This window comes from Gorilla gorilla, chromosome 5 (genome assembly GCF_029281585.2).
Source record: "Gorilla gorilla gorilla isolate KB3781 chromosome 5, NHGRI_mGorGor1-v2.1_pri, whole genome shotgun sequence".
Lineage (NCBI taxonomy): Eukaryota > Metazoa > Chordata > Mammalia > Primates > Hominidae > Gorilla > Gorilla gorilla.
The window spans coordinates 46,610,741-46,638,108 of NC_073229.2; the positions used below are offsets into that span (position 1 = coordinate 46,610,741).

The 27,368-nt window shown below is 44.6% G+C and overlaps 2 non-coding genes and 1 pseudogene across 2 annotated transcripts; 1 reads left to right on the forward strand and 2 right to left on the reverse strand.

Annotated features, from left to right (window-relative positions):
- Positions 1-2,753: 2,753 nt before the first annotated feature.
- TRNAK-UUU (transfer RNA lysine (anticodon UUU)) lies at positions 2,754-2,826 on the forward strand. The gene has a single exon. It is a non-coding gene; the product is annotated as a tRNA-Lys (tRNA).
- A 1,301-nt stretch (positions 2,827-4,127) lies between these two features.
- On the reverse strand, positions 4,128-26,384 carry LOC101152762 (keratin, type I cytoskeletal 18-like; annotated as a pseudogene).
- TRNAM-CAU (transfer RNA methionine (anticodon CAU)) lies at positions 5,035-5,107 on the reverse strand. Its single transcript has one exon. It is a non-coding gene; the product is annotated as a tRNA-Met (tRNA).
- Positions 26,385-27,368: the final 984 nt, after the last annotated feature.

Here is a 27,368-nt window from a genome sequence, read left to right on the forward strand (position 1 = left end):
GGCCTTTAGTTTTCAGTTTAAACATCACTTCCTGGGAGAAGTCTTCTCTAATCCCCTGGAAGAGGTTATCTCCCTTTATAATCCATGCTCTTGAAGATAGGGGGCAGGGTGTGATTTACAGTGTGCATTATTTTGTCTCACCTTACTTTTCTTCCTTTATGTTCCCTTTAGCTTGATTTAAATTAACATTTTTCACTTTATCTTATAGTATAGTTGTGTAAATAACCTCGAATCTGTTTTTCAGTAGTAGCATAAATAAATGCACGATCAGAAATGTACCACATGACAACCATTGTGCTAGACCTAGCCTTTGAGGGATTTCTGTTGTGAGATTAAAGTGGTCAAGAGATTAAGAGACTTGTCTAAAGTGGCACAACCGAAATGGGTAAATACAGTGTTCTAAATGATTTTACAATAATAATTGTGATAACACCTAATTTTCACGGAAATGTCACCAAGCGTTTGCTTACATTATCTCATTTAATTTGCAAAGTTAGTTCATGAGATTTTGGTTGTTTTTCCTCAGCATTTTGTAACCTGAACGTTTTCTCCAGAGCACTTATTACAGTAGCTATTTCAACAGTGTAATTTGTCGTTTAACGGCTGCTTTTCACTTGTAAAATATGAACACCCACGGGCTGAGGTAGTGTGTCCGGAATTGGTGGGTCCTTGGTCTCACTAACTTCAAGAATGAAGCCACGGACCCTCGCGGTGAGTGTTACAGCTCTTAACGTGACATGTCTGGAATTTGTTCCTTCTGATGTTCCGATGTGTTAGGAGTTTCTTCTTTCTGGTGGGTTCGTGGTCTCGCTGGCTCAGGAGTGAAGCTGCAGACCTTCGCGGTGAGTACTACAGCTTTTAAGACAGCACGTCTGGAGTTGTTCGCTTTTTCTGCTGGGCTTGGTGGTCTCACTGGCTTCAAGAAAAAAGCTGCAGATCTTCACGGTGAGTCTTACAGCTCATAAAAGCAATGTGGACCCAAACAGTAACCAGTAGCAAGATTTATTGCAAAGAGCAAAAAAAAAAAAAGTCCCCACAACGTGGAAAAAGAGCCGAGCAGATTGCGGATGCTGGCTCGGGCAGCCTGCTTTTATTCTCTTATCTGACCCCACCCACATCCTGCTGATTGGTAGAGCCGAGTGGCCTGTTTTGACAGGGCGCTGATTGGTGCATTTACAATCCCTGAGCTAGATACAAAGGTTCTCCACCTCCCCACCAGATTAGTTAGATACAGAGTTTCGACACGCAGGTTCTCCACGGCCCCACCAGAGCAGCTAGATACAGTGTCGATTGGTGCACTCACAAACCCTGAGGTAGACACAGGGTGCTGATTGGTGTGTTTACAAACCTTGGGCTAGATACAGAGTGTCGATATGTGTATTTACAATCCCTGAGCTAGACATAAAGATTCTCCACGTCCCCACCAGACTCAGAAGCCCAGCTGGCTTCACCCAGTGGATCCCGCACCGGGGTTGCAGGTGGAGCTGCCTGCCAGTCCCACGCCATGCGCTCGCACTCCTCATCCCTTGGGAGGTCGATGGGACTGGGTGCCGTGGAGCAGGGGGCGGCGCTCGTCGGGGAGGCTCGGGCTGCACAGGAACCCACGGAGGCGGGGGAAGGCTCAGGCATGGCAGGCTGCAGTCCCGAAGCCTGCCCCGCGGGAAGGCAACTAAGGCCCGGCGAGAAATCGAGCACAGCGCCGGTGGGCTGGCACCGCTGGGGGATCCAGTACACCCTCCGCAGCCGCTGGCCCGGGTGCTAAGTCCCTTATTGCCCGGGGCCGGCAGGGCCTGCCGGCTGCTCCGAGTGCGAGGCCCGCCAAGCCCACGCCCACCCGGAACTCCAGCTGGCCCGCAAGCGCCGCATGCAGCCCCGGTTCCCGCTCGCGCCTCTCTCTCCCCACCTACCTGCAAGCTGAGGGAGTGGGCTCCGGCCTTGGCCAGCCCAGAAAGGGGCTCCCACAGTGCAGTGGTGGGCTGAAGGGCTCCTCAAGTGCCGCCAAAGTAGGAGCCCAGGCAGAGGAGGCGCCCAGAGCAAGCGAGGGCTGTGAGGACTGCCAGCACGCTGTCACCTCTCAGTAGTACTTCTCCACTGCAGTAAACCCGGGGCAAAGCTGAGAGCCTTGCTCAAAATAAGTTCTCAAAACCTATTTTTTTTTTTTTTTCTGGAGTCTCACTCTGTCACCAGGTTGAAGTGCAGAGGCAAGATCTCGGCTCCCTGCAACCTTCGCCTCCCGGGTTGAAGCGATTCCCTTGCCTCAGCCTCCCGAGTAGCTGGGACTACAGGCGTGCGCCACCACGCCCGGCTAATTTTTTTGTATTTTAGTAGAGACGAGGTTTCACTACTCGAGTCAGGATGGTCTTGATCTCCTGAACTTGTGATCGCCCGCCTCGGCCTCCCAAAGTGCTGGGATTACAGGCGTGAGCCACCGCGCCAGTGTGCCAGGTGTTCTTAAGGTCGCAGGGAAGACTGGAGCATAACCTTTGAAGACTAAAGACAAGACAAACCCGGCGATTAGGTCTGTAGTTATACATTGCTTTTACAAGTAATTGTTTGGAGTACATTACACAAAGATGGGAGTTAATTTTTTCCATGAGTTGGGGACAAAAATAACTGTGAGCCATATTCAAAGTGGGCAAAAGCATAGATGGGAATAAGGAAACGAAACATGGATAGGATTTAAGTCGGACGGTATCAAGTTTCTGCACCTTTTTACTCACTAGAATGTGCAGGAAGAAGTTCTTTTACAGGGCGCCCGGATAGCTCAGTCGGTAGAGCATCAGACTTTTAATCTGAGGGTCCAGGGTTCAAGTCCCTGTTCGGGCGGGAGCGGTGGCTTTTAGTATCTGATTCTGGCATCATGTTTGAAAAAGCCAAAAAAGACAGTATTGTTTTATAGGGACAGATTTCATATACTGCAAAAATTCACCAAGCCCTGTAGAACCCCAAATTTTAAACCACGAATAGGCGAGTAACTCTGATGCAAAATAAAAGTAGTGAGGTGAATACATGGGCCCTCTACAGTGAGATAGCCCCAGATTTTCTGAAGAAAACTAACATTTAAGGACAACCTTAGAATACGAAGTATTTAATATTTTATGATTCCTGTTACTCTGCTTACAGGTGCCAAAGTAATCTTCTGTTGTTACTTGCTTTCCCGTGCAGAGTTTATTTTACATAGGAGGGAATATACTGATCAATTATCAAGAAAGTTATAATATGTTCATACTCTGGCTTGGCATATTTCTGGCATTTAGTTACCGTGAGTCCGCCCTGCAAGTCTTAAAAACTCCAGGTGAATTTAAAAATAGTTTCCGGCCGAGCGCGGTGGCTCACGCCTGTAATCCCAGCACTTTGGGAGGCCGAGGCGGGCGGATCACGAGGTCAGGAGATCGAGACCATCCTGGCCAACACGGTGAAACCCCGTCTCTACTAAAAATACAAAAATAACTAGCTGGGCGTGGTGGCGGGCGCCTGTAGTCCCAGCTACTCGGAAGGCTGAGGCTGGAGAAGGGCGTGAACCCGGGAGGTAGAGGTTGCAGTGAGCCGAGATTGTGCCACTGCACTCCAGCCTGGGCGACAGAGCGAGACTCCGTCACAAAAAATAAAAATAAAAATACATAAAAATAATTTCTGACGGGGCGCGGTGGCTCACGCCTGTAATCCCAGCACTCTGGGAGTCCGAGGCGGGCAGATCACCTGCGGTCAGGAGTTCGAGACCAGCCGGGCCAACATGCTGAAACAGTCTCTACTAAAAATACAAAAATTAGCTGAGAGTGGTGGTGCGCGCCTATAATCCCAGCTACTTGGGAGGCTGAGGCAGGAGAATAGCTTGAACCAGGGAGGCAGAGGTTGCAGCGAGCCGAGATCGCACGGCTCCACTCCATCCTGGTAGACGGAGTGAGACTCCGTCTCAAAATAAATAAATAAATAAATAAATAAATAAATAAATAAATAAATAATACAAATAAGTAAATAAAATAAAAATAGTGTCTGACTCTGCAAAGGAGAGGAACAGACTCTGAATTGTGATGGCTCCAATAAGGATAAAGCAGTCTCTGAAGAGCTGCCTGAACAGCCAGACAACCCAGCTCTTAGGCTTCTCCCAAATCTTTAACAGCATTTCCTTAACTGTGGTAGATGCAGGCTCCTGGAACCAGAGGCCTAGGGTCCAGACGAAATTGTTAAGATGTTCCGTATAAAACGCTTCCTTAAGTCGGCAACAGAATGAACTGTTAAGAGAGCTGTCCTGAAATACAGACCCCTGAGGTCCAGACATGTTGGAGGAGAGCCCTCTCTTTTTCCAGCACGGACTGGGCCAGAGAGGTATAGCCTGCAAGATGAATTTCAGTATGTGTAACTGCTGGGGTGATGATTGCAAGTAATCTAAGTTTGAGATGTTGATTGTGTGGAGTAAGATAGTGACAAGACGCATGGAAAGAAAACCATAACATTTAATATGCAAATTAAGTGATTGATTTGAGAAATACTTGTTTATCAGATACTGTGCTAGGCACTGAAAATATAGAACTGGATAAAACAAATTCAGTCTCTAACGGAATTTACAGTCTAGGAGGATGGGTGGGCAACAGACAATAAAAACGTTAAAAAAATAAAAGAACAAGGAAACTTTATATAGTAAAAAATTCTATGAAGAAAATAAAACAACTTAAGGTTGATGTGATGGGAGGTTGGTGAGTGAGAGAAGGGATGGTGTGTTGGTTTCCTAGGGCTGCCACAACAAATTGAATATCAGGTTTTCATCTGTCTATTCATTTTTTCAACAAATTAAGTTGCACCAGTAGAAGGATACTGTCCCACGAGGGAATTGAGGTCAGAAGAACTCAGAGAAAACAGCAAGCCCACTGGAAAGAGATGATACTCATAAGAAGAACTGAAAGAGATTTACTAGAACTTGATAAGCCGTCGGGACACAGAGTGCTGAGACTTCGTCTGTCTGATAACAAACTATAGAGATAATTGTATACTGAACAAATAGGGTTATTTATGGAAGTTGGGAACAAAAACGTCAGCTGCCCCCTCTGAGGTTCGAACTCAGGACCTTCAGATTATGAGACTGACGCGCTGCCTACTGCGCTAAGGAGGCAGACGACTAACACTCCTCAGCAGGTGTTTTCAACACTGATTTTTACCTTATTTAAACATTTTTGTCTACATTACCTTTATTTTAAATTTCTAAAATAAAATATTCTTATGAAACTTCTCAAAAGCTCACCAGCTTCCAAAACCTGAATCAGATGAAGAAAGTCGCTGCTGATCCCGCTGCTTTTGCCCCTCTTATTCTGAACTGATGACCCCCCACTTCTCACCTTAGGTGGAAAATTTCCAAAACGTCCTGTCCAGAAACCTGACAGTTAACCTGCACGGGCGTCCATCCATTTTGTCTGGAGAGATCAGGAAAACGGCCTGTTTTCTCTCTCCCTCCATACCGGTTCTTTCCCGCAGGAAAAGTGATCCGGTGTTTCCCATCCGGAAGCATTGAAGCGTTTACTATCTTAAACAACAAAACAATGTCCTTTGACAGGCGTCTCCACCTGTCGCTATCTCATGTGCTCAAACGTCTTGTAAGGCCGTCTTAATGTACAGCAAACTTCTTGTAAGGCCGTCTTAATGTACAGCAAACTCCTTGTAAGGCCGTCTGTTTTTAAAAAAAAACCTCCCTAAGTCCCACTGGCTTTTCAACCCACTGCAGTCTTCCCCGATCACGTCTCCGTCTCGGTCTTGAGGAAGTCCAAAGGGATTTGGACAAATGCAACTTCATGGTGTAAAGAATATGGCGCTCTTGGTGCAAACTCTTGGGCATCTGCTAGGATGTGAGAGCGGTAGTAATAGCAGGAAGGGGTGAAAAGCTTGTCTTCTCCACTGTCTTTGTTTGCCAGGGGATTGTCTGGGGTTTAGCACTCAAAGACCCACTTCCCAGGAAAACCCTACCTGGGATGTGAAAAGTCCGGGCTTTCGGTTTTTGGCGATAGGTTGGAGAGAATATATACACACAAAAAGTGACAACCCCATCCTTGTTCCCACCCCTGCCCCAGGGCCGAAAGCAACACTGATTTTATTGCCAATGGATAATAGGGCTTAGGTTATCCCACTTTTGTAGTTGTCGCCGTTTTTCCCCTGTCCGCTGATGGTGACAACCTTGCACCGTGCACCGCTCTGAGTGAGGCGACTTAAATGCGCGATGTTAGCGTTTTCAGCCGTGACCGTAGCACTCGGTCTTTGACTGTAGACTGTTGTGTCTACATAGTGCTAGTTTGTATTGCTAGTTTAATTTTTTTTTTTTTTTGAGACGGAGTTTCGTTCTTGTCGCCCAGGCTGGAGGGCAATGGCGTGATCTTGGGTCACTGCAACAGCTGCCTCCAGGGTTCAAGCGATTCTCTGCCTCAGCCTCCCTAGTAGCTGGGATTACAAGCCTGCACCACCACGCCCGGCTAATTTTTTGTATCTTTAGTAGAGACGGGGTTTCACCATGTTGGCCAGGCTATTCTGGAACTCCTGACCTCAAGTGATCCGCCCGCCTCGACCTCGCAAAGTGCTGGGATTACAGGCCTGAGCCACCGCGCCCGGCTTTAGTTTAATTTTTAGCATTGTGAATATTATGGCCAGATTTTTAGAGTTTAGATAACGAAAACGAGAACGATTATCATGCGAACGCCAGCATAACCCAGATAGCACTGAAAAAGTCTAAATAGACTGTTACTTCGATGACAGATAGAAGGACACATACAACCGGATTTGGAGAATAAATAATCAAAACGGAGCATACTACGCAATATTCAAAACAGATTTGGATGTGAAAGTACACAGGGAGACGGCATCTCTCAAGTCTGGGATGAGACAGGCAAGAACTCGTGAACCAATCAAAAGTGTTTTTGTCTCCCAAAAGTGACACCAGCGCTCTGTAGAGAATAGCATTGGGCTTGCTTACAAGGAGACCTTAAAAAAACTTAAAATTAAATAAAAGAAAATGGTATTGGGCAGAATATTAGAAAAGAACAAGCATTATTTTATGGCTTCCTTAATTACTCTATTTCCTGATTCAGAGGTTGCATCTCGTGGGTGAACAAGAGGAGATTCTGATACCACATATTGGTCTCTTGCAGTGTACAGCTGATTCTATCAGACGACCTTGCTCTCTACAACATAACGATGTGTCAAATCCACCTCAACCATTAAAAAAAAAGTTTCCCTTACCTCTTACATACTTTGATTTGAAACATGATGTTGAGAATCATCTTTCCTGGTATGTATGAAGACTTAATGAAACCACTTGAAGCATAAACAATCATTGATATGTTGGTCAACTACAAGTTAGATCTTGCTCATCTATCTGCATATTTGGCAGACAGTGCAAATGTAAATTTTGGCAAATTCCATTCAGACTATAAACTTTCTACCAAAGAAAATGAAAAGATCTTACATGTGAAATGTTCTGCACATGTTGTTCACAACACTGCTAAGAGGCCGGGCGTGATGGCTCACGCCTGTAATCCCAGCACTTTAGGAGGCCAAAGCGGGTGGATCACCTGAGGTCAGGAGTTTGAGACCAGCCTGGCTAACATGGTGAAACCCCGTTTCTACTAAAAATACAAAAAATCAACGGGGTGTGGTGGCACATGCCTGTAATCCCAGCTACTCGGGAGGCTGAGGCAGGAGAATCGCTTGAACCCCAGAGGCAGAGGTTGCAGTGAGCCGAGATCGCACCATTGCACTCCAGCTTGGGCAACAAGAGCGAAACTCCGTCTCAAACAAAACAAAACAAAACAAACAACACTGCTAAGAAGGATTGTGATTTATTTACTGGTGATATTGAGGCTTTCATGGCTTAATGAGATTTATGGTCACTTTTTAGTTTCCTCAAAATGTGCAGAAACACTTAATAAGAATTTTCACTTTATAGAAACGAAAGGAGGTAGCCTCCTTAGAAATGTCTAAAGTTGACTATAATTATTGCTGGCCATAGGATAGATGTTAAAATGTTTACTTGGTGTAAAATCATATTTTCAAAGTGTGGGACAAGAGGAACGCTATTCTCTAATTTGACAATATTTTAAGAGCGAGAATGGAGAAAAGAACTACCGTAAAACAGAAATTTATACTTTCATTTGTTTGATGTTGTCGAAGAACAAAATTTCAAAACACTTAGGTTAAAGATCAGATCAACTTTTATTGGCAATTCATGAATCAGGCAGCATCTCATTTACAAAATAGGAAGGTGCTCTGACAAGGAGATGAGGTTATGGGTAGAAAAGGTTGAAGAAACTACAAACAAGGAACAATAAGTGGATTGGTAATTTCAAAGTGACTGTCCTTGTAAGGTTAAAGCAGAGGATACTTCCTTAACATGCTGGCTGAGGTAGTCTGGACCCTTTTCTACTGGTTATTGTGAATCTCCTGTTTTTTGGAAAACTGGCCTGTTTTAAATTTCAGTTTGATTACTTGGCACCCTGCACAAAGGGCTCCCTTCTGGTTTGGTCTGGTCTGTTGGAGCCTAATGCAGGAGCTCATTCCAAAACAATAGCCTCTCATTAATTTTAACAATGTTATGTTATGTAGATTGTGACATAAAGATTCATACACTAAGAAAAGATTCTTTTTTTTAAAAAAAAAGACTGCTTCAGAATGCAAGTTAAATAGGACTTTATCAATCTCTTGCTAAAAATACAATTTATTTGGAATCCAAGCTTTGTTTCCCAAGTTTATTATTTATTTATTTCATTTTATTTATTAATTTTTTTGAGATGGAGTCTCCCTCTGTTGCCCAGGCTGGAGTGCTGTGGTGCGATCTCAGCTCGCTGCAACAGTCTGCTATTGCTAGTAAGTAAAATACTGAGTATTCAATGCTCAAATGCTTTTGGTTGAGAGGATATTTAGTGTGATTTTATCACACTAGAATGATACCAGGAATCTAAGTAATATGGGCTTGATAAGAGCAGAGCTGCAATTCAAAGTGAATTTTACCTTTGACTGTATTCAGTATTACCACTATATAAAAGAAAATAAAGATGTCTTAAATGTTGCAGACAGGTCACAGAAAGAATATTGGAAAAAGAAACAGAAAGGGTAAAGATACTCAATTGTTTCATGGGACAGAAAGAAATGTCATTTTTTATTAAATATGGGTAATATCTGCTTAAGTAGTTTTATTGTAGTTATGTTCTTCTTTTACATTCTTGTTGTATTTTACGTTTTTGTATTTGTTTTTCCTTTATTAATGTGCCTTAAAGTTGAAATAATATAGCCTATGAGACTTAAATATCCAATAAAGTTTTAAAAAGTTAAAATAAATCACTACATAAGAGAACAGATAGAAATACTAAAAACATATTGTTATATTTTTCCCAAACATATTATTTATGTAATTAGTCCTATTATAAATTACTTCTAATTGCCATTATTAACTACTCCTATTGAGAGGTGACAGCATGCTGGCAGTCCTCAGAGCCCTCGCTTGCTCTCGGCACCTCCCCTGCCTGGGCTCCCACTTTGGTGGCATTTGAGGAGCCCTTCAGCCCCCTCACTGTACTGTGGGATCCCCTTTCTGGGCTGGCCAAGGCTGGAGCCCACTCCCTCAGCTTGCAAGGAGGTGTGGAGGGAGAGGCACGAGCGGGAACCAGGGCTGCTTGCGGCGCTTGCGGGCCAGCTGGAGTTCCGGGTGGGCGTGGGCTTGGTGGGCCCCACACTCGGAGCAGCCAGCCAGCCCTGCTGGCCCCGGGCAATAGGGAACTTAGCACCCGGGCCAGTGGCTGCGGAGGGTGTACTGGGTCCCCAGCAGTGCCGGCCCACCGGTGCTGTGCTCGATTTCTCGCCGGGCCTTAGCTGCCTTCCCGCGGGGCAGGGCTCGGGACCTGCAGCCCGCCATGCCTGAGCCTCCCACCCACTCCATGGGCTCCTGTGTGGCCCGAGCCTCCCCGACGAGCACCACCCCCTACTCCATGGCGCCCAGTCCCATCGACCACCCAAGGGCTGAGGAATGCGAGCGCAGGGCGCAGGACTGGTAGCCAACACCACCTACATCCCCGGTGCGGGATCCACTAGGTGAAACCAGCTGGGCTCCTGAGTCTGGTGGGGACGTGGAGAGTCTTTATATGCAGCTCAGGATTGTAAATACACCAATCAGCACCCTGTGTTTAGCTCAAGGTTTGTGAGTGCACCAATCGACACTCTGTATCTAGCTGCTCTGGTGAGGACGTGGAGAACCTTTATGTCTAGCTCAGGGATTGTAAATACACCAATCGGCACTCTGTATCTAGCTCAAGGTTTGTAAACACACCAATCATCACTCTGTGTTTAGCTCAAGGTTTGTGAGTGCACCAATCGACACTCTGTATCTAGCTGCTCTGGTGGGGCCTTGGAGAACCTGTGTGTCAAAACTCTGTATCTAACTAATCTGTTGGGGAGGTGGAGAACCTTTGTATCTAGCTCAGAGATTGTAAACGCACCAATCAGCGCCCTGACAAAACAGGCCACTCGGCTCTACCAATCAGCAGGATGTGGATGGGGCCAGATAAGAGAATAAAAGCAGGCTGCCCGAGCCAGCATTGGCAACCGTGTCGGGTTCTCTTCCACACTGTGGAAGGTTTGTTCTTTCGCTTTTTGCAGTAAATCTTTTAATTGGTCACTCTCTGGGTTCACGCTGCGTTTATGAGTTGTAAAACTCACCGCGAAGATCTGCAGCTTCATTCCTGAGCCCAGCAAGACCACAAACCTAATGGGAGGAATAAACAACTCCATACGTGCTACCTTAAGAGCTGGAACACTCACCGTGAAGGTCTGCAGCTTCACTCCTGAGCCAGCAAGACCACGAACCCATCAGAAGGAAGAAACTCCGAACACATCTGAACATCAGAAGGGGCAGACTCCAGATGCACCACTTTAAGAGCTGTAACTCTCACTGCGAGGGTCTGTGGCTTCGTTCTTTAAGTCAGTGAGACCAAGAACCTACCAGTTCGGGACACACCATTATTGTTTTGTTTAAATAATAGTTTTGCAATGGAGAAACAAATATTACAGAATAATATATAATTTCAAACATCTACTTATAAGATTTGATATTAAAGTAATACATGCATATATTATATAATTGTTGGATTTTTTTTTTTGCGGGGGTGGGAAGGTCTGGAATGGCTATGTCTCTCAGTTGGCTCCCTAAAAAGTTGAGCAGCAAAAGCAACTGGTTCACCAGTTTGGGGAAACACTATTTATGAAAAGAATAAAGAATTAAGAGGTCTCAGTGAGCTTCAAGGACAACATCTGGCTTAACAGATAAAAATGGATGGTTTGTGATAGACAATAATGGTTTATAAGTGATTGGAAGTATCAGGATGATTGCCAATGGCTTTTCCTTTTCAGATACTCATTGTGTCATGAAACTGCTTCTGCCTGAATAATAAAATTTTAGCAACACTGAAGGAAGTTATTTCCTTTCTGCGGTGAAAAAAGATTAAAAGAGGTCATCTTGTAAACTTGAGGCTGGCATACTTCAGATCTTTCATTAACATTAAAGGATTTAATATTTGTGAAAGAAGACCCTCAGGGGTCTAAAGAGGAACATGTTGTGTTTTCTTAAAATTTATTTTTATTATTTATTTATTTTGAGATGGAGTCTCACTCTGTCGCCCAGGCTGGAGTGCAGTGGAGCCATCTTGGCTCACTGCAAGCTCCGCCTCCCGGGTTTAAGCCATTCTCCTGCCTCAGCCTCCCAAGTAGCTGGGACTACAGGCACCTGCCACCACACCCGGCTGATTTTTTTGTATTTTTAGTAGAGACGGGGTTTCACCGTGTTAGCCAGGATGGACTCGATCTCCTGACCTCGTGATCCACCCGCTTCGGCCTCCCAAAGAGCTGGGATTACAGGCGTGAGCCACTGCTCCTGGTCGGAATGTGTTTTCATGAAGGGAGAATATCAACTGGGCCAAATGACATTGAGAGACTGAGCAAATTGAAGCCTGAAAATTGAACATTGGGAGAGCATTGGGAACATTATGGCAGACGGGAGACAGGACTAGATTGCACCTCTGACTTCGATGGACGGAGCAGCGTGTGGAGGCCCTCATCATGAATTTTAACTCCAGAACGACTTCAGGAATAAATCAGGAAACCCAAGAGGACCCACGGACCCTCTGAAGGAAGCAGATTGCTCCTGTAGGACCTGGGAGACACCTCAAATACTGTGAGTGCCCAAACTGTGGAAGTGAGAAAGGGAGATCCTCCGCCCCCTAGCACACACCCCCACTGGGGAAACTGAAGGTCTAGTTTACGGGAGAAGATTCTGACTTTATCTGGAGCTGAGTCAATTTAGAGAGCCAAGGGAAATACGGGGGTAGAGGAAGCAATTGGACAGGCCCTGTGAGCTTGCTGGGTCCCCAAGTAGGCCGCTCCTGCTGGCATCACAGGGATCCTTTGGGAGGGCAGCCAGAGGCACAGGGAAAATGGCACAGGAAGAAGGAAACCTCCAGCTGAGCTTTGTAACAATTTGAACTAGTCAAGAAACCTCATGGCCAGAACTTGGGGGAGGGCATGAATCCAGCATGCAGACTCCACAGGTAGGGGAAGAACTAAAACCCTACTTTCTTTCACAGCTGGGAGGCGGGTAACCTGGGGCAAATTCTCAACTCTTCTTGCCCACTGCCTGGAAACAGATTTGGTGCTGTTAGGGGAGGCACAGTGGGAGTGAGACTGGCCCGTCAGATTGCATGGGAGCTGGGTGAAGCCTGTGACTGCTGGCTCTCCCCCACTTCCCTGACAACCTGCATGACTCAGCAGAGGCAGCCAAAATCCTCCTAGGTACATAACTCCATTGACCTGGGAACCTCCCCTCCTCCACAGCGACCGCAGCAAGACCCACCCGAGGAGAGTCTGAACTCAGACACGCCTAGCCCTGCCCTCACCTGATGGTCCTTCTTTACCCACCCTGATAACTGAACACAAAGGGCATATACCCTTGGGAGTTCTAGGGTCCTGCCTACCGCTGGTTCATCTCCATACTACCACAGTTGATGTTCTCTGGAAAGTGCCACCTACCAGCAGGAGGCCAACCAGCACAAAAATAGAGCATTAAACCACCAAAGCTAAGAACCCTCATGGAGTCCATTTCACACCCTGCCACCTCCACTGGAACAGATGCTGGTATCCAAGGCTGAGAGACCCATAGATGGTTCACATCACAGGACTCTGTGAAGACAACCCTCAGTACCAGTCCACAGCCTGGTAGACTTGCTGGGTGGCTAGATCCAGAAGAGAGATAACAATCATTACAGCTTGACTCTCAGGAAGCCACATCCATAGGAAAATGGGGAGAGTACTACATCAAGGCAACACCCTGTGAGACAAAAGAATCTGAACAACAGTTTTAGCCTTAGACCCTCCCTCTGACAGAGCCTACCCAAATGAGAAGGAACCAGAAAACCAACTCTAGTAATATGACAAAACAAGGCTCTTTAACAACCCCCAAAAATCACACTAGCTCACTAGTAATGGATCCAAACCAAGAAGAAATCCCTTATTTACCTGAAAAAGGATTCAGGAGGTTAGTCACTAAGCTAATCAGGGAGGCACCAGAGAAAGGTGAAGCCCAACACAAGGAAATCCAAAAAATGATACAAGAAGTGAAGGGAGAGACCAGGTGCAGTGGTTCATACCTGTAATCCCTGGGAGGCCGAGGTGGGCAGATCATTTGAGGTCAGGAGTTTGAGGTCAGCCTGGCCAACATGGTGAAACTCCATCTTTACTAAAAATACAAAAATTACCTGGGTGTGGTGGCGTGCACCTGTAATGTGCCAGCTACTTGGGAGGTTGAGGCAGGAGAATCACTTGAACCTGGGAGGCGGAGGTTGCAGTGAGCTGAGATCATGTCACTACACTCCAGCCTGAGCAACACAGTGAGACTTCATCTCGAAAAAAAAAAAAGTGAAGGGAGAAATATTCAGTGAAGCAGATAGCATAAATAAAAAACAATCAAAACTTCAGGAAACATTGGACACATATATAGAAATGCAAAATGCTCTGGAAAGTCTCACCAATAGAATTGAACAAGTAGAAGAAGGAAATTCAGAGCTTGAAGGCAAGGTCTTTGAATTAAACCAATCCAACAAACACAAAGAAAAAAGAAAAAGAAAATATGAACAAAGCCTCCAAGAAGTCTGGGATTTTGTAGTGACCAAACCTAAGAATAATTGGCGTTCCGGAGTAAAAAGAGAAATCTAAAAGTTTTGAAAATGTATTTGGGGGAATAATCGAGGAAAACTTCCCTGGTCTTGCTAGAGGCCTAGACATCCAAATACAAGAAGCACAAAAAACACCTGGAAAATTCATCACAAAAAAGATCATTGCCTAGGCACATTGTCATCAAGTTATCTAAAGTTAAGGCAAAGGAAAGAATCTTCAGAGTTGTGAGACAAAACCACCAGGTAACCTATAAAGGAAAACCTTCAGATTAACAACAGATTTCTCAGCAGAAACCTTACAAGCTAGAAGGGATTGGGGCCCAACATTCAGCCTCCTCAAACAAAACAATTATCAGCCAAGAATTTTGTATCCTGCAAAACTAAGCATCTTATATGAAAGACAGATAGTCTTTTTCAGACAAACCAATGCTGAGAGAATTTGCCACTACCAAGCCACCACTACAAGAACTGCTAAAAGGTTCTCTAAATCTTGTCCAGGCACGGTGGCTCACGCCTGTAATCCCAGCACTTTGGGAGGCCGAGGCGGGCGGATCACCAGGTCAGGAGATCGAGACCATCCTGGCTAACATGGTGAGACCCCGTCTCTACTAAAAATACAAAAAATTAGCCGGGCGTGGTGGCGGGCACCTGTAGTCCCAGCTACTCAGGAGGCTGAGGCAGGAGAATGGCGTGAACCCAGGAGGCGGGGCTTGCAGTGAGCCGAGATGGTGCCACTACACTCCAGCCTGGGCGACAGTGCAATACTCCGTCTCAAAAAGAAAAAAAAAAAAGCGGAGGAAAATGGCATTTCATTCAAACGGACAATAAAATTGAGCAGGCATAGCTATTCTTATATCAGACAAAACAAACTTTAAAGCAACAGCAGTTAAAAAAGACAAAGAGAGACATTATATAATGGTAAAAGGCCTTGTCTAACAAGAAAATATCACAATCCTAAACATGTGTGCACCTATGATTGAAGCTCCCAAATTTATAAAACAATTAATAGCCCTAACAAATGAGATAGATGGCAACACAATAATAGTGGGGGACTTCAATACTCCACTGACAGTACTAGACAGGTCATCAAGACAGAAAGTCAGCAAAGAAACAATGGATTTAAACTATACCTTGGAACAAATGGACTTAACAGATATATACAAAACATTCCATTCAACAACTGCAGAATACACATTCTATTCAACAGCGCATGAAACTTTCTCCAAGATAGACCATATGATAGGCCACAAAATGAGCCTCAATAAATTTAAGAAAATTCAAATTATATCAAGCACTCTCTCAGAGTACAGTGGAATAAAACTGGAAATCAACTCCAAAAAGGAAGTTTCAAAACCATGCAAATACATAGAAGTTAAATAAGCTGCTCCTGAATGAACATTAGGTCAAAAATGAAATCAAGATGGAAATTAAAAAATTCCTTAAACTGAACGACAATAGTGACAACCTATTAAAACCTCTGGGAACCAGCAAAGGCAGTGCTAAGAGAAAAGTTCATAGCCCTAAACACCTACATCAAGAAGACTGAAAGAACACAAACTGACAACCTAAGGTCACATCTCAAGGAACTGGAGAAACAAGAACAAACCAAACCCAAACACAGCAGAAGAAAGGAAATGACCAAGATCACAGCAGAACTAAATGAAATGGAAACAAACAAACAAAAAAATACAAAAGATAAATAAAACAAAAATCTGGTTCTTTGAAAAGATAAAATTGATAGACCTTTAGCAAGATTAACCAAGAAAAGAAGAGAGAAAATCCAAATAACTTCAATAAAAAATGAAATGGGAGATATTACAGCTGACACCACAGAAATACAAAAGATCATTCAAGGCTGCTATGAATACCTCTATACACATAAACTAGAAAACCTGGAAGAGATGGATAAATTCCTAGAAAGATTCAACCCTCCTAGCTTAAATCAGGAAGAATCAGATACACTGAACAGACAAATAACAAGCAGCGAGATTAAAATGGTAACTAAAAAATTACCAGGCCAAGCTGGGCATGGTGGCTCATGCCTGTAATCCCAGCACTTTGAGAAGCTGAGGTGAGTGGATCACCTGACATCAGGAGTTGGAGACCAGCCTGGCTAACATGGGGAAACCCCATCTCTACTAAAAATACAAAAAATTAGCTGGGTGTGGTGGTGGGTGCCTGTAATCCCAGCTACTTGGGAGGCTGAGGCAACATAATTGCTTGAACCCAGGAGGCAGAGGTGTAGTAAGCCGAGGTCACACCATTGCACTCCAGCTTGGGCAACAAGAGTGAGACTCCATCTCAAAAAAAAAAAAAAAAAAAATACCAGGTCAGGCACGGTGACCCATGCCTGTAATCTCTTTGGGAGGCCAAGGAGGGTGGATCACCTGAGGTCAGGAGTTGGAGACCAGCCTGGCCAATATGGTGAAACTCTGTCTTTACTAAAACTACAAAATTAGCCAGTCGTGGTGGTGGGCCCCTGTAATCCCAATTACCTGGGAGTCTGAGGCAGGAGAATCCCAATTATCCAGGAGGCGAGGCTGCAGTGAGCCGAGATCATGCCACTGCACTCCAGCCTGGGTGACAGAGCGAGACTCCGTCTAAAAAAGACAAACAAACAAACAAAAAACATTATCAACAAAAAAAGTTCAGTACCAGATGGATTCACAGCAGAATTCTACCAGACATTCAAAGAAGAATTGGTACCAATCCTATTGACGCTATTCCACAAGATAGAGGACGAGGGAACCCTCCCTAATTCATTCTATGAAGCCGGTATCACCCTAATACCAAAACCAGGAAAGGACATAACCAAAAAAGAAAACTACAGACCAATATCCCTGATGAACATAGATGCTCAAATCCTTAACAAAATACTAGCTAACCGAATCCAACAACGTATCAAAAAGATAATCCACATTGATCAAGTGGGTTTCATACCAGGATGCAGGGATGGTTTAACATACACAAGTATGTGTGCAATAAATGTGATATACCACATAAACAGGGTTAAAAACAAAAATTACACAATCATCTCAATAGATGCAGAAAAAGCATTAAACAATATCAAGCATCCTTTTATGATTAAAATTCTTAGCAAAATCGGGATACAAGGGACATACCTCAACGTAATAAAAGCCATCTATGACAAACCTACATGCAACATAATCTGAATGGGGAAAAGTTGAAAGCATTCCCTCTGAGAACTGAAACAAGACAAGGATACCCACTGTCACCACTCCTCTTCAACATAGTGCTGAAAGTCCTAGCCAGAGCAATCAGATAAGAGAAAGGAAGGGCATCCAAATCAGTAAAGAGGAACTCAAACTGTCACTACTTGTTGATGATATGATTGTTTACCTTGAACACCCTAAAGAGTCCTCCAGAAAGCTCCTAGAATGGATAAAAGAATTCAGTAAAGTTTCTGGATATAAAATTAATGTACGCAAATCAGTAGCTCTTCTATACAGCAACAGCAACCAAGTGGAGAATCAAATCAAGAACTCAACCCCGTTTACAATAGCTGCAAAAACAATTAAAATACTTAGAAATATACCTAACCAAGGAGGTGAAAGACCTCTACAAGTAAAACTACAAAACACTGCTGAAAGAAATCATAGACAACACAAACAAATGGAAACACAACCCTTGCTCATGGGTAGAATCAATATTGTGAAAATGATCAAACTGCCAAAAGCAATCTATAAATTCAATACAATTCCCATCAAAATACCACCATCATTCTTCACAGAATTAGAAAAAAAAATCCTAAAATTTATATGGAATGGAAAAAGAGCCCACATAGCCAAAGCAAAACTAAGCAAAAAGAACAAATCTGGAGGCATCACATTATCTGATTTCAAACTATACTATAAGGCCATAGTCACCAAAACAGCATGGTACAAGTATAGAAATAGGCACATAGACCAATGGAACAGTAGAGATCCCAGAAATAAACCCAAATACTTAACAGCCAACGTATCTTCCACAAAGCAAACAAAAACATAATATGGGGAAAGGACACTCTTTTCAACAAATGTGCTGGGATAATTGGCTAGTCACATGTAGGAGAATGAAACTGGATCCTCATCTCTCACCTTATACAAAAATCAACTCAAGATGGATTAAGGACTTAAATCTAAGACCTGAAACTATAAAAATTCTGGAAGATAACATTGGAAAAACCCTTCTAGACATTGGCTTAGGCAAGGATTTCATGCCTAAGAACCCAAAAACAAATGCAATAAAAACAAAGATAAATAGTTGGGACTTAATTAAACTAAAGAGCTTTTTCACAGCCAAAGGACAGTCAGCAGAGTAAACAGACAACTCATAGAGTGGGAGAAAATCTTCACAATCTATACATCTGACAAAAGAGTAATATCCATAATCTACAATGAACTCAAACAAATCAGGAGGGAAAAAACCAAACAATCCCATCAAAAAGTGGGCTAAGGACAGGAATAGACAATTCTCAAAAGAAGATATCCAAATGGCCAGCAAACATATAAAAAATGCTCAACACCATTAATGATCAGGGAAATGCACATCAAAACTACAATGTGATACCACCTTACTCCTGCAATAATGACCATAATCAAAAAAATCAAAAAACAGTAGATGTTGGTGTGGATGCGGTGATCAGGGAACACTTCTACACTGCTGGTGGGAATGTAAACTAGTACAACCACTATGGAAAACAGTGGGGGAGATTCCTTAAAGAACTAAAGTAGAGCTACCCTTTGATCCAGTAATCCCACTACTGGGTATCTACCTAGAGGAAAAAAAGTCATTAAACAAAAAAGATACTTGAACATGCATGTTTATAGCAGCACAATTCACAGTTGCAAAATTGTGGAGCCAACTCAAATGCCTGTCAATCAATGAGTGGATAAAGAAACTGTGGTATATATATACAATGGAGTACTAATTAGCAATAAAAAGGAATGAATTAATGGCATTCGCAACGACCTGAATGGGATTGGAGACTATTCTTCTTCTTTTTTTTTTTTTTTTTTTTTGAGACGGAGTCTGTCTCTATCCCCAGGCTCAAGTGCAGTGGCATGATCTCGGCTCACTGCAACCTCTGCCTCCTGGGTTCAAGTGATTCTCCTGCCTCAGCCTCCCAAGTAGCTGGAATTACAGGCGCCTAACACTATGAATGGCTAATTTTTGAATTTTAGTAGATACAGGGTTTCACCTTGTTGGCCAAGCTGGGTTTGAACTGCTGACCTCAGGTGATCTGCCTGCCTCGGTCTCCCAAAGTGCTGGGATTACAGGTGTGAGCCACCGTGCCTGACCTTGGAGACTATTATTTTAAGTGAAGTAGTTTAGGAATGGAAAACGAAACATGCTATGTTCTCACCGATAAGCTATGAGGATGCAAAGGCATAAGAATGATACAATGGACTTTGAGGGAAGGGTGGGAGGAGAGTGAGGAATAAAATACTACAAATAGGGTGCAGTGTATACTGCTCAGGTGATGGGTGCACCAAAATCTCACAAATCACCACTAAAGAACTTACTCGTGTAACCAAACGCCACCTGTTCCCCAATAACTTATGGAAAAATACATAAATAAATAAATTAGTTAATTATGAAAAAGAAAACTAACCATTGGATCTAGCAAGATGGAGGTTGCTGGGATTTGACAAGGAAGTTTCAGTGGAATGGAGGGGAGGAAACCTTGGTTTAGAGTGTGACAAAGAAAGGAGCACAGTTAGGAGTATTCTCTATTCATTCACCTATTCATATTCAGATACGCCTTTGCAAAGATTATCACAGTGAGAGAAATCTAACATGGCTCACTCCATCTTGCTTCTACCTTCACAGGCTGACGATCCTCACTCATTCTTAGGTGTAGGCCAAGCTAACCGTTGGAGGAATTTAGTTTATAGTTTAAGTTGGAAGCAAAGATGATAATATCCCTCCCTAAAACTAATCCCCTCCTTGTTTGGGGTGCTAAAACTGCCTTTGTAAGACAAATGAAAGACCATAAAATTAGGATTCTGAGAGGGGCCTGAATTCTGCTAAAATGTAGGTATAGTTTCTATAATCCCTTACTGCTCAGGAGTCATGTGGTCAGAGGTCACATGATCTGCGACTTCTCCAGTTGTTCCTATAGATAACATCACTATATAGATCCTAAGATTGGTCTTAAAGATGCTTTTCAGACTTTCGTATTCTACCAACCGACTGACCCCACCTGGATTCGGGACTCACAACACAACTGATCCTATACCTCCCTCCAACACCCCACGAGAGGTGAACTCAGCACATGAGGACCGTTTTCCACACCCCTGTGATTGCATCCCCAACCAATCAGCAGCACTCATTCCTTTGTTCCCTGCCCACCAAACTATCCTTGAAAAACCCTAACTTCTAAACCTTCAGGAAGACTGCTTTAAGCAATAACTCCATCTTCCACGTGGCTGGCCTTGTGTTAATTAAACTGGTTTTTTTTTTTGTTTTTTTGTTTTTTTGTTTTTTGACCTCCGAACTTCCTATTGGCCTCCTGCACCCCAGAGGGTAACCTGCTTTTGCCAACTTGATGTCTCAGAACTTTGGTGTCCTTGGTCTCAGACACCACTTTGCCATCCACTCACTATCAGGCGGGTGGTGGTCTTTCGGATGGTTCGCATGGAGTTGCTGCTGTCCAGGGCATCACGAAGGCTGAAGTCCTCGCCATCTTCCAGCAGGCGGCGGTAGGTGGCGATCTCAGCCTCCAGCTTTACCTTGATGTTCAGCAGGGCCTCGCACTCCTGGGCCTGGCGCTATCCGTCTGCCCCGGTCTGTGTCAGCTCTGACTCCAGGTGCAGCAGGATTCCGTTGAGCTGCTCCATCTGCAGGACATAGCGGGCCTCCACCTCCCTCAAGCTGTTCTCCAAGCTGGCCTTCAGATTTCTCATGGAGTCCAGGTCGATCTCCAAGGACTGGACTGTATATCTCTGCTCCGTGAGCGTCATCTCAGCAGCTCCAACACCGATGGACTGCGTGGTGACCACTGTGGTGCACTCTCAATCTGCTGAGACCAGTGCTTGTCTAGCTCCTCTCGGTTCTTCCAAGACAGCTCGTCTTATTGGGCCCAGAGGTCTGCCATGATCTTGGCGAGGTCCTGAGATTTGGGGACATCTACCTCCACGGTCAACCCAGAGATGGCAATCTGGGCTTGTAGGCCTTTTACTTCCTCTTCGTGGTTCTTCTTCAGGAAGAGCAGCTCCTCCTTGAGAGCCTCGATCTCTGTCTCCAGCTGCAGCCGAGTGACATTGGTATCATCAATGACCTTGCGGAACCCATGGATGTCGCTCTCCACAGACTAGTGCATGGCCAGCTCTGTCTCACACTCGACTCTGAAGTCATCAGCAGCAAGTCGGGCATTGTCAATCTGCAGAACGATGCGGGCGTTGTCCACAGTATTTGATCTGAGCCCCCAGGTCCTCCATGGTCTTGAAGTAATTTGTCCAGTCTCCAACCTGGCGTCCCTTCTTCTCCAGGTGCTCCCGGATTTTGCTCTCCAGCTTCCGGTTCTTGGTCTCCATGCTTCTCACTCTGTCCAGGTAGGAGGCCAGGCGGTCCTTCAGGCTTTGCATGGTCTCCTTCTCGTTCTGGATGCCTCCCATTCCTGCCAGAACCCCAGCCATCCCTGCCGCCAGGCCTCCAGACCCCATGTCGCCCCAGAAGCTGGTGGAGGGGGACGCGGAGATCCGGGAACCAGAGCCCCCGGCGCCTGCATAGACGCTGGCCGCGCTGCACACTGGCTGGGCGCCGTAGCTGGGCTCCTGGACAGAGCCCAGGGACCGGTAGTTGGTGGAGAAGGTGGAGCGAGTGGTGAAGCTCTTGCTGTCCGGGGAGGAGAGCGAGAGGACAGGACTCAGGCTTTGTTGACGACCAATTAAACTCTTAAACGCAATACCACAGTCTCAGTGAAATGATTTTGTCTGTGCAGGGTGGGGGCAGGAAGAACCTGTCTGGTGATTACATGACCAATGATTGTGAGTGAGACAAAGGTTTTGTAAGGTACTAATGCTGATAATTAATCATGAAATTTAGGTTGTGTAAAGAGGGAAGTAAAGATGTAAGGAGAAAGGAGATGCATTAAATAATTTTCCACTGGGCAAAAGAAAATAAGCTGAAAAAACAGAAGGTGATAATCAGTATAAGAGATGATTGAAATTTACATCTTGGGCTTGGTGCCTGCAGTTTAGGTTAATGTCAAGGTCAAGGGTAGTGTGTTTTTCAAAATGTATATTGTGACACCCTTGTGGCACATGAAGTTAATTGAGTGGATCATGAGTAGAATTTTGATTTTAGTGAAAGAGAATGGAATGCAAAATGTCCCAGTGCATTGCAAATAAATAAGAGTTGTGTTGTAACCTATACTTATATTTTTTATTATGGGTTCCACTAAAAAAGTTTGAAAAACAGAATGGGATATTTAGAAATGAAAAAGTCAAGGACCTGGGGGAGACTAATGGCTGAGGGAATGCACGTCTCCCTGCACACCTGAAACCCATTTACTAGACAAGGTTTGGGAAGCTCTTTGGTGTATCCACTATACAGAAAGGGAAGGAAGACACCATGAGTAAGATTTGTTTCTCACGAATTTCATATATACCTGGAAAAGGTGAGAAGTCATAGAAGCTGGCTTTTGACAGAATAATGCAGGCCCATTTACTGAAACCATGATTTTTAAAGCAGGAAGAAATCATAGTTCTCAAATTAAGGAAAGTGAGCATATTTCTTTCTACAAAAAGACTATCTTAGATTTTATCTCGAAATATACTCGTGGTTGAGCATGACGGCTCATGCCTGTAATCCCAGCACTTTGGGAGGCTGAGATGGGTGGATCACTCGGCGTCAGGAGTTCCAGACCAGACTGGCCGAAGCGGTGAAAATCCATCTCTACTAAAAATACAAAAAATTAGACTGGGCACAGTGGCTGACACCTGTAATCCCAGCGCTTTGGGAGGCTGAGGCAGGCAGATCACTTGAGATCAGGCGTTCAAGACCAGCCTGGCCAACATGGTGAGACCCTCCCCCCACCCCCGACTCCGTCTCTACTGAAAATACAAAAATTAGGTGGTAGAAGTTGAAGTGAGCCAAGATCGCCCCACTGCACTCCAGCCTGGGCAACAGAGCAAGACTCTGTCTAAAAAAAAAAAAAAAAAAAAATATATATATATATATATATATATATATACACACACACACACATATATATGTGTACATATATATATTTGTGCTATTATTTTCTTATCCTTTTTTAAATCTTCCCTTTTATCCTCATTCTCCTTCCTCTTTCCTCCTCAATTTGTGAGATTTCTAAATACAGAGTCAATTCTTTTTGAGCATGTTAATGAGAGGATTCCTATCAAGCACCCCCATCAGCTTTGTAGCCTTCTTTTCACTGGGCTCCAAATTCAGTCTTGCTGACTCTGGTAACTTCAAAACATTTTAGCATGCAATAGCATTTCTTTCTTTTTTTTTTTTTTTTTTGAGACGGAGTCTTGCTCTGTCGCCCAGGCTGGAGTGCGGTGGCGCGATCTCGGCTGACTGCAAGCTCCGCCTCCCGGGTTCACGCCGTTCTCCTGCCTCAGCCTCCCAAGTAGCTGGGACTACAGGCGCCCACCACCACGCCCGGCTAATTTTTTGTACTTTTAGTAGAGACCAGGTTTCACCGTGTTAGCCAGGATGGTCTTGATCTCCTGACCTCGTGATCCGCCCGCCTCGGTCTCCCAAAGTGCTGGGATTACAGGCGTGAGCCACCGCGCCCGGCTAGCATGCAATAGCATTTCTTCATCTGAATGAAATACTGTGTTAAGGCATCAGACTCAAAGTTCGTTATTCTTTTGTTTTCTTATTTCTTCAAATCTCACGTCTTCAGAAGAAAAGTATCATCTTGGAGAAGACTTGCTGCTTCTGATGGCAGGCGACTGGCGTCATCACATCTGCATCCTTTTCAATCTTTTCCTCTCTTTTACTTCCCACATCTTATGACTTTTTTTTTTTTTAGACGGAGTCTCTCGCTCTGTTGCCCTGGCTGGAGTGCAGTGGCGCGATCTCGGCTCACTGCAAGCTCCGCTTCCCGGGTTCACGCCATTCTCCTGCCTCAGCCTCCCGAGTAGCTGGGACTACAGGTGCCCGCCACCAGGCCCGGCTAATTTTTTGTATTTTTAGTAGAGACGGAGTTTCACCATATTAGCCAGGATGGTCTCCATCTCCTGACCTCGTGATCCGCCCACCTCGGCCTCCCAAAGTGCTGGGATTACAGGCGTGAGCCACTGCACCCAGCCTAAGGGAGTGTAATTTTGTCTAGCTCTGAGTTGTTTTTGTTTGTTTGTTTTGTTTTGTTTTGTTTTTTTGAGATGGAGTCTCTCGCTCTGTCGCCCAGGCTGGAGTGCAGTGGCCCGATCTTGGCTCACTGCAAGCTCTGCCTCCCGGGTTCAAGCTATTCTCCTATCTCAGTCTCCCTAGTAGCCGGGACTACAGGTGCCAGGCACCATGCTCAGCTAATTTTTGTATTTTTAGTAGGGACGGGGTTTCAGCATGTAGGCCAGGATGGTCTCAATCTCCCGACCTTGTGACCTGCCCACCTCGGCCTCCCAAAGTGCTGGGATTACATACAGGCGTGAGGCACAGCGCCCGGCCCCGTACTTCCCACATCTTATGAATTCCGTGTCTTCAGTTCTTCTGAGTCTGTTTCCTTTATTCTAATACAAGATTACCACCACCGTTTTACATGAGACTTTTTCCCTCCTCTTCCTTCTCCTCTTTCTGTATCTTTCCTGGATTACTGCAACAGCCTCCAGTTTGGTTGATTTGCTTCTAGCCCTGCTTGTCTCCCATTGTTTCTCTATACAGGGAGTCCCACTGGTGCCCTACAAAAAAAGATTTCCAGAGAAGGTGAATGGGGGCTGAAATATGACCTGAGCACTGAGAGCTAAGTCAAGAGTCCTGGAGAGAGGACTTTTGACATTTTCCCTTTTCTATGCTTCATCAGCCCTGAGGGTTGTCTTTCTGTAATTCATCCACCAAAATGGCTTACTGTGGCATTTTTTTTTTTATTTTATTATTATTTTTTTGAGACAGAGTCTCACTGTGTTGCCCAGGCTGGAGTGCAGTGGTGGGATCTTGGTTCACTGTTGTCTCTGCCTCCTGGGTTCAAGCCATTCTCCTGCCTCAGCCTCCCGAGTAGCCGGGATTACAGGCATGCGCCACCATGTATTTTTAGTAGAGACAGGGTTTCACCATGTTGGCCAGGCTGGTCTCGAACTTCCGACCTTGGGTGATCCGCCGACTTCGGCCTCCCAAACTGCTGGGATTAGAGGCCTGAGCCACTGCGCCCAGCCTTACTGTTGCATTATTTGCCCAAAGGCACTCTGTGTGCTATCTGTGGCTCTGCTTCCACAGAACTGGCAAAAAGAGCTTGCAAAAATACCCGTCATACTGACCACTCTGTTCAGAACACTTTTCTGTCTCTCCATAGCCTTTTAGGGAAAGCTCAGAGTATTTAGTATTGTCAAGATACGGCTCACAGTTTGTTCTTACTTCCTACCAATATACAAGAGACAATTCCAAATGGAGTGATAGACAGGATAATGCTATTTCCACCCAAAAATATGCCCCTTCTAATCCTTGGAAACTGTAAATATGTTAACTTACATGGCAAAGGGACTTTGAGATGTGATTAAGGTTAAGGAACTTGTGATGGAGAGATGATCCTAATCATTAGAGTCTTAAAAGTGGAAAGAGGAAGCAGAAGAGTAGTTCAGGGAGGTGTGATCTGAGGACGCCATCCACCATTGCTGGTTTTAAAGAGCCCAGCAACACAGCAGCCTTTAGAAGCTGGGAGTGGCCATTAGCTTACAGGCAGCAATAAAACAGAGACTTTGATCCAACAACTGCAAACAACTGAATTTTGCCAATAATCTGAATGAGCAGAAAACAGATTCTCCCTTGGGGCCAACAGAAAGGAATGCAGCCTGCCAATACCTTGATTTTAGCACAGTGAGACCATACCAGACTTCTGTCTTAAAAAACTCTAAATAATAAATTTATGTTTTTTATAACCACTACATTTGTGGTAATGTGTTATGACAGCAATAGAAAACTAACACATGTCTTGAAATGCCAGCCATTTTACTATTTCTTACAATTCTGTGAATAGACTGGGCTTACCTGGGTGATTCTGCTCCACATGATGTCAGTAAGGACTCCATTCCTCTGAAGGCTTGATTGAGCTAGGGATGTTCAAGATGGCTCACTCACATAACTGGCAGTGGCAGTTGATGTTGCTAGGACCTCAGTCAGTTGAGACTGTGACCCACAGTGCCTAGCCATGGCCTTTTCATGTAGCTTGGGTTTCTCATGGCATGGTGACTGGATTCTGAGAGGGAGCATCCCAAGATTTAGCATTCCAGAAAACCAAGTCAGAAGGTGCAAGATTTCACATGGCTTAGCCCTGGAACTGGCACAGTATCACCTCAATGAAATAATTTTGTTAGGTTAGCCAAGATTCACTGTGGGAATGGACTACAAAAGGGTGTAACGACTGAAAAATATGCTGCATTGAGGTCAGTTTTTGGAGACTGTATACTACACAAAGTAACGATTTTTTCCTTTGTAGCCTCACCTTTATCCTTTTTTTTTTGTTTTTTTCAGGTGGAGTCTCACTCTGTCACCCAAGCTGAAGTGCAGTGGCACAATCTCCGCTCACTGCAACCTCTGCCTCCAGGGTTCAAGCGATTCTCATGCCTCAGCCTCTCAAGTAGCTGGGATTATAGGTGTGTGCCACCACACCTGGCTAATTTTTTGTATTTTTAGTGTGTGTCAGTTGGGGGGGGGGGGGGGTCTCACCAAGTTGCCAAGGCTGGTCTTGAACTCCTGACCTCAGGTAATCCTCCTGCCTTGGCCTCCCAAAGTGCTGGGATTACAGGCCTCAGCCACTGCTTCATCTTTTTACTTTGGTCCACGAACCTTTGATTTTCTGCTCAGGTCTACTTGAACTAGGAACTAGTAATTTTCCCAGGCATTCATACCTTTTTAGCTTTGCTTCTGCCAGGACTTGATGGTAAAAATTTTTCCATGCCCTTCTTTATGTGCCTAATTATAGCTTATCTTTAAGACATATTTCAGGTAGCACCTCATCCAGTAGACCATTCTTGTTCAGATTAGGTGCCTGTA